Below are 8396 nucleotides of genomic sequence, written 5' to 3' on the forward strand. Positions count from 1 at the left end.
ACTTACATGGAAGCAACCACTTTTCAATACTTTTGGAGGAGGTGAATGGTATTCCAGCCAATGGAGTGCAGAGATGGAGACTTGAATATGCGGACTGAAATCATTTTAGATCAACTGCAGTATTGCAAGGATCTGTAAATGATTTCCAGTGTCTTCAAGACTCTGTTAATCACTTCACATCACGACTTCACCTTGCAGCAGAGGCATCCATTCCTAGAAGCAGCAGGCGGTCCCATCGCCCTATGGTACCATGGTGGTTTAATGACTGCCAACAAGCCGTTAGAGCAAGAAAAGCTGAATTAAGGCAGTTGAAACGTCGCCCAAGTGATGTAACCTTGACCCATAATAAAAAGACCCGAGCTAAGGCCAGGTGAGTGCTAAAGGAGGCTTGACAGTATGTATCCTCAATTAACTCTGGGACCCCCTTAGTATGGGTATGTAAAATTGCTGGAAAGAGCACATCCATGGCACCACCTGCTCTGAAGATAGATGGCATAATCCTCAGAGACAAACAAAGATGTTGCTAATGAGCTAGTTAAATCCTTGGCAGAAATCTCCTCTGGAACATCTTACACTGCCCAATTCTCCACTGGGTTACATGACGCTATCAGATGTTGCAACTCTTCCCATTTTTAATGAATTCCCTGACAGTTCTATTGGATTAGGGTGTCCAGTTCTTCAGGTTGACAATCTACCTCTTCAGCACCTGTAGTTAAAGCCCACCCCCACCACTTTAGGCTGTCCCTTTCCAGCATCTTGGGGTTGTTTACCTGTGAAATTAGTTTCCACTCGCTTCCTTTGGGCAGTCTCAGGATTTCTTTGCCTTGGCAAAGGACAGACTTGAGCTTTTGGTTCATGAACATTCTATCTAGCAGCAGAGGCAGCTGTGGATATGATGGCATCTGTTACTGTTGAGGCCTCTGGAGCCCTTCCTAATGGCTCCAAAGACCCCAATCTCGAGAGAGTAGGAGTCTTATGAACAGGATTTCTTTGTCTGGACAAGGGGCATACCTGAGCCTTTGCTTCATGGACAATCTGCCTAGCAGCAGAGGCCCCTGTGGGTGTGGTGGTAGCTGGAGCTGTCACTGCTGAGGCCTCTGGAGCCTTGACTGATGGCTACAAAGACCTTACTTTGGGAGGAGGAGTCTCTTTAATAGATCCCTTACTCCTACTCCGTTTCTGGTGGAACAACTCACCAGGCAGTTTCAGCATTTGAGGACTGAGGTTTAAAAGTAAAGGCAAAGTGTGTGGTGTAAAAAGTATTGGAGGGCAAGGGATGGCAAGAAGGAGGATGGGCTAGAACCGAGGCAAAGAACTTTCCTGGCTGTGCAAACAGTGCACAGGGACATTGTTTTGCCTCTGGAAAACTTTCTTCTTGCTCCTTATTACCAATACTTCTTTTTCAAGCTTGTACCTTTTACATTGATTTAAAAAATTTCATGAGCTTCTTTGCAGTAGTAACAGCATATTGGACCTGGACAGTTGTCATCTCATTGATGATCTGTTGTACCAATTCAGGAGTTGGCTTCATGCCCATAACCCTGGCAGAGGCCACACTGCATAGAGATGGGCACATATGGCTTTACCTAAAGGTGGTACCATGCCAATTTAACTGGTTCTGGAAGGACTAACGTTTCAAAAGTTAGAAGGAGAGCTGGTGTCAACTGTTCCAAACCACCAACTTTCTTCTTAAAATGTATTATTGTCACTACATTAAAAATTTTTAGTGCCTCTAACAATTTTCCCTCAGAATACCTCATCAGGTCTCAGGAAAAGACAATTTCCTTTCACCTGATTCAGTGTTTTGTGAGGAGAACATGAAACTTGTGCCCTAGGAATGTTGTATATCGCACGCAGACGATCACTCTCGTTTGGTGACGAAACCTCAACTATCCGGCTACCATCCCGCTGTGGGGTGATGTAAGGATCATGTTGACACACCACAACTATCTTCTGGTGTATTTCATAAATGAATGGTCTTCACTACTAAGCATTTACTAAATGAGATACTCTCTTATTTACCAGGTAAGATTTCCTTAATGGATTGAGGAGAACTTTGCTCCTTGCCTAGTTTGGGAGCTCGAGAACTATTACAATTCCCATTCATGCACTTTGGAAGTGACGTTCCAGAGGGATTAGCCAGAGAAAGCTATAGTTGGGACTCAAAATCTCCCAACAATCACACAGGTAGTGAGGAAATATATGCAGTCACTTTTACAGTGCTGATGGCAGTCATGGGACCTATGTGTTACCGACTTGACAGTTCCTAGCCATATTTGACCAGCCGATTGACTTGACCGTGCCTTGATCAAGCCACCCATCTAACCAGAATAGAGAACCAAAGAGGTGTGTGCTAGCTGCAGAGCACAGCATGCAGCATTGCTCAACTTCCAGGACTCTAGTCCCATAGTAATACAGGACGCCATGAACGGCATACACACATAGAAGAGTTCTTCATGGTCCATGATGGAATGAACCAGAGGTGGGTACACCATCCCCTCTCATAGGCCTTGGTGCACCAGGAAGCCATTTGTCTCATCCCGCACTGGTGACCGTTCAAGTATGGGTAGCCCTCTGGTCCAGCTCATCAGATCACTGAGACCTGAAGGCCTCCTACCCTGGCAAGGCGGCTCCCGTTAGGGGGGACGTCATCAACGAATTAGTCAAAGGGATGGCTCTTAATGCGTTTCATAATACTAACGTGAAATCCATGTGGAGAGGGTCAAGTAAATGGATTATTGCTTGGAGCAGGTACTCGAATGTACATGTGAATAAGTGAATGATTAGCGCAGGAAGTATAGAAGAAAAATAGTGATGTTAAAAAAATAATATATATTAAACTGTGCAATGTGAGGACAAAAGTGATAATAGTAAAAAATACTCATAATGCAATATATAAATTACAGGGTGTTAGGGCAGGGGAATGAGGTGTGAGGTGAGGATGTGTGTCACTTAGGTCTGATCTCAGTGTGTTGGAAAACAATGATAGACAGCGAGAAGTTGAAACATAGAGTTAGTAGTGTGTGTTCACTGAGTGTCGTGTACTTTGAATTTGAAAGAAGGCAACTCGTATGTAAGTGTGGGTGGGTATAAAGAGGGCAGTAATTAATCTGCTACTAATAGGCAAACTTACTTTTGATAGTATAAAGGAAGTATTAGTAGTGAAGGAAGTATTAGTAGTACTGAGTAGAAGGCGGCTCCATGCTAGTGCTGACAAGGGTTCGCAAAGAATGGCGAGGCAGGTGAGTTGGATTGGCGATGGTGGCGGCATAGAGTGTTGGAACATATCGTCTTCGTCAGGAGGGTTGCACAGGTGTGAGGAGCGTGGGATCGCAGGGTAGTAGGCAAATTAGCATTGGTATTGCGAGGTTCTTGAACACCGCTGCCATCAGATATCAAAGAGCGAGGTTGGGAGCACTGCTTGCCACCAGATGTGAGTGCGAGAGAGTGGCCTTAGCACAGGTGAATGAAAGGGGCTTTAGCTTGCTGGTTTATTGAAGGTAGATGAGACCCCACAAGAGACCCCGTGTCCCCGGAGTCCAGGATGAGTTGTTGGAGCTTGACTCTGTATGGCTTGGTCTGTCTGCCGTGACTCTCTTTGTCCGTCTCACGAGTCATATTCTTTTATGTGGCGACTCCCTTCGAGGGTGGATGTTTACTTCCGCTCTGAGCTGCTCGGGGCAGAGGTGTGAAACGTACTACCCGGTCTTTCTCTGTATTGTTTACAGTTATATATGCACGTATGTATATATATGTATATGTATATGTATATGTATATTGTTACGTAGAGTAGCTTTATAATCTACTCAAGTAAATGAGATTCTTTGAGTTTGCCTTTACATACGGATCTTGTACTGTTGTAGTAGTGAACAGGAATATGCATTAACTGTGCAAGGTTATTTTTTATGGAAGACTAATAATTATTTTTGCTAATGATAATCACAAGAAGCTTAGGAATTATCTATAATCATAATGGAAAAAAAGGTGTCAGAGGTAAATAGTTATGACCCAGCGGACTCGAACTGGAACTTGGTGGAGGTGAGACGTACGGTCTTGTGGTATTTTGTTTTTGGCCTATAATTTAGCTGTTTGTTTGTTTACCTTGGTACCCTGTTTCCAACATGATTATATGATATTATTATATTTGATGTTGTGTTTTTGGAATGGGAGTTTCCGTTGATTTGGGTTTGTAAAAGGTGACCAGTGTTTTGGGTGATGCCCAGAGTGTTATTGGAGATATGTCAAGAACCAGAGCTGTTTTCTTTACTTTTATGCAGCAATCTCCCCCAATCTCTTGCCCGTTGTTGTCGTGGGGGGGCTTAGGAGGCGGAGACTGGGACCCAATGCTGGGGAACTCCCCAATCTTGGGACTCAGCCCTTGACTCAACAAATTTTGCATGGTCTTTTATTTCCCCTCCTACTTTTTCGTTTCTGTCCCTTCACCAACCCTTTCTACTATCCACTTCCTAAGGTGTGAGAGCCGTGCTGAAAGGATGAAATGATGATTTTGTGCCAGTCCTGAACGGCCTGAGGGAGCCATGGGCACGGTATTCCCCTGCTTTAGTTGTCTAGCCCTTACCCCTCAAACGACCCTGAGGGGTGGACTGTTTCTCTCCCCAACATACTCCAGGCATATCATGGCCAACAATGAATAACCATTAACTATTAACCATACCATTATTAGAGGCAATTGCCTCTTCATCAAATAGCTCCACCAATTCAAACTCGCCCGACTCCCTGACCCCAGGCTCTCCTTTGACCACGGCTCTGAACACTACAACTAATACCCCCTCCTCAATGCCGACTAGTACAGTATCCTCCCTAATCAACACCCCAGGAGACATTTCTACTCCCAACATGCTCAACTTCAACAACTATACCCCCACAACCTTCTTCATCAACTACCCCATCCTCCCTTATTACTACCTTACAACCTTATTGTCCACCTCCCCATAACACTACCTCCCTCAACACTGCTCCCTCTTCCACATGCCCCCGTCCTTCTACTACCCCCATCTCTACAAAATTCTTAAATCTATTTAGCCCTGCCAAATTGGACCGATTTTCGTCATCCCTCCCACAACTTCTCACACTTTCTGCTTTGACAACCTGTTTTCATTCCTCAAATGCATATACATCCTTCACTTGATCTAACCCCTATACATTACCTTACCCAACCTTAACCCATTTACTCGTCAATTCCTTTGCCCAACTTTGACAACTAATCACTAGTACCATTTACTATAGTGCTACATGACCTTAGATGTCTAGCACATTTATTTTACTTTTAACCATTAACCTTTAACCATTAACCATTTATGCAGCATTGATGTACCTTACTTTATGTTTTGTGATTTAATTGCTTTAGCTGCCCTATTATTGGCATCGTGGTGATTGAAGGACAAACAGTGCTTCACATTCATTTTTGTTCTCAAATACTTGTTGGCATTTGCCAGCGTGTAAATTAATTTTCATAGTAATACATGGTAAACCTCTACTATTGTTTGATATTTCCACACTCTTGCATCCTTTGAGTTATTCATTGGTGATTTAAATAGATTAAGTGTATAGAGAATTAGAAAGTATGAAAAGTGATTGATAGTCTACTCAAAATTAATATTTCATTAGAACAAGAGAAACCAATTGTTTGTATCTTGACTTTATGAAGTAAAGTTTCGTTTACAATTAAGTTGCTCTGTACCCGTTTTGATTAATCCCCTAAATTAGTAAAGGCAACTCTCCATTAAGAGAGATTTAGTCGAGCAAGGAACTTGATTGTAACAATATGTATATGTATATGTATATGTATATGTTTATGTATATACATATATATATATATGTGTGTATGTATATATATATGTATGTATGTATGTATATGTATATATACTTACATATATATATGTGTATGTATATGTATATATATATATATATATATATATATATGTATATATGTATATGTTTGTGCAGGGTTTCGGTGGTAGTTTCCCTCTTCTTGAAGTTATTTCCATTGTTTGAGTATGTGTGTGTGTGTATGAGTGTGTGGTTGGACTGAGAGAGCCATTTCCCTGCCTCCGTCGAACCATGAATCCGACACCTCTTTCGAAGTAGAGGCAAATAAGCCAGACAAGCAAAGAGCACACGTGTCAGAAATGGCGAAATTAAGATTAGACCATCAAAAGTTCGAGTATCGAACCGAATCGGCATTTCCAGGACCAAAGATACCAAAATTTATTGAAGGCAAATATGACACTGGTTTAGGTGCCATCTTGTTGCAAGATGTTGTTGATGCCTATCGCATATGCTAGCCGAATTCTATTAGATCGCGAAAAGAAATATGCCATTATAGAGCGAGAGTGTCTCAGCGTTGTTTGGGCTAAAAATAAATTCAGAAATTATTTGTATGGGCGAGAATTTATTCTACAGACAGAACATCAACCATTAGCCTACTTGAGAAGAATGAAAAATTAAAATGGCAAACATACGCTGGTCACTTTAAAAAGAGTGAGACCGAACTGGCGGTAGTTTGCCTCTTCTTGAGGTTATTTTCACTGTTTGTGTGTGTGTGTGTGTTTGGACTGAGTGAGCTATTTTCTTGCCTCCACGAATCCGACACCTCCTTCGAGACATCGTACCTGTGTACTTGTATAAGCAGTGTTTTAAATATGTTCTGAGATTTGTGTATATATTTCAGTCTTGTTTCCATTAATGTTAAACAATAATCTTTTTAGTGTGGTTGTGAATATACATAATAATTCTGAGCCTAAGTGTAACTTTGTTACAGCCTCCAGTCTGTGCCCTGGTTAATTAATAGCTGCCACAGAGGCTGTCCTGGTATTACGTCTGCCCTGATGTATTACGGCCGTCCCGGTCTATTACGGCTGTCCTGGTATAACGACTGTCCCGGTGTATTATGGCTGTCCTGGTATTACGGCTGCCCCAGTTTATTACGACTGTCCTGGTATTATGTTTCTATTTCTGTATATATGTGTGAATATATTGATAAAAACAACTTGTTATTTATCTTCTTGAATCGGTTAATCACCGAAGGGTCATACATTTAATTAATAAAAAAAAACAAAAAAACTGACAGTATGTGTGTGTGTGTGTGTAGATATGTATGTATATATATATATATATATATATATATATATATATATATATATATATAGATAGATGGATACACATACATACATACATATATATATACATATAATATCACACACACACACACACGCACAAACACACACACGTGTCTGTCTGTCTATGCGTGTGCATTTCTCTCCTTCTTTCACTTTATCCGTCGCTTTCTCTTGTATGTATATATATACATATATATGAATACATGTATATATATATTCACTTTATCAGTCTCTTTTTCTTGTATATATGTATATATGTATGTATATACATATATGTATATATATATATATATATATATATATATATATACACACACACATGCACACATTCGTGTGCGTGTATGTGTATATATATACTGTCAGGGTTCGTTTTAAGGAATCAAAGCGGTCAGGTCAACGGAAACACACCAGAGGAAAACATACATAAGGTTTAATGCTAAAGGGCACTATTTACATTACACAACAGGATATTTACAAAACAGACAGGAGAAGGATCCAGCGGAGAAGGCGAGGTCACATGGCGGAAGGAAGCACACACGTCGAAGTCACGGGACAACTGCTGAATTTCTGACAGGTGCTCCTTTTATGTGTCCCGCCGATGTTTAGGCCGATACCCTCGTTCCCACACACGGCGAACGAGCCAATCGCGAGAGGCCTAAGCCCGCCGCCCAGAGTGAGGTAAACACCGCCGACGGTCCAGAGCAATCTCGCAGTTGTGACATATACATATATATATATATATATATATATATATATATACATATATACAAGAAAAAGAGACTGATAAAGTGAATATATATATATATATATATATATATATATATATATATATACATTTATTCATATATATGTATATATATACAAGAGAAAGCGACGGATAAAGTGAAAGAAGGAGAAAAATGCACACGCATAGACAGGCAGACACGAGGGCCCCGAGATCCCGAGAGAAGGAAAAGCAGACAAGTGCGGGACAACTTCCCCCCCCCCCCCCCTCTCAAGCGCTGGACCCCCATCACTTGGCATTTGGTGGGCACGGCGGCCGCGATTTCTTCTCCTTACTGGATATGAGGTGCCATCGCGGCCTGCCTTTATCTCACTCCGCCACCTTCCTTCTCTTGCTCCTCTTCCCTTCTTATTTTCCGTGTTTTCTCTGTTAAGTGTTCCCTTTATCGCTCCAGTTTTTATATCAACTTCACTTCATTCCCAGGTATTAACCTTTAAACTGAATTAAATTGTGTTTAACATATTCTCTCTCTC

The sequence above is a fragment of the Penaeus chinensis genome, chromosome 35 (assembly GCF_019202785.1).
Source record: "Penaeus chinensis breed Huanghai No. 1 chromosome 35, ASM1920278v2, whole genome shotgun sequence".
Classification (NCBI taxonomy): Eukaryota; Metazoa; Arthropoda; class Malacostraca; order Decapoda; family Penaeidae; genus Penaeus; species Penaeus chinensis.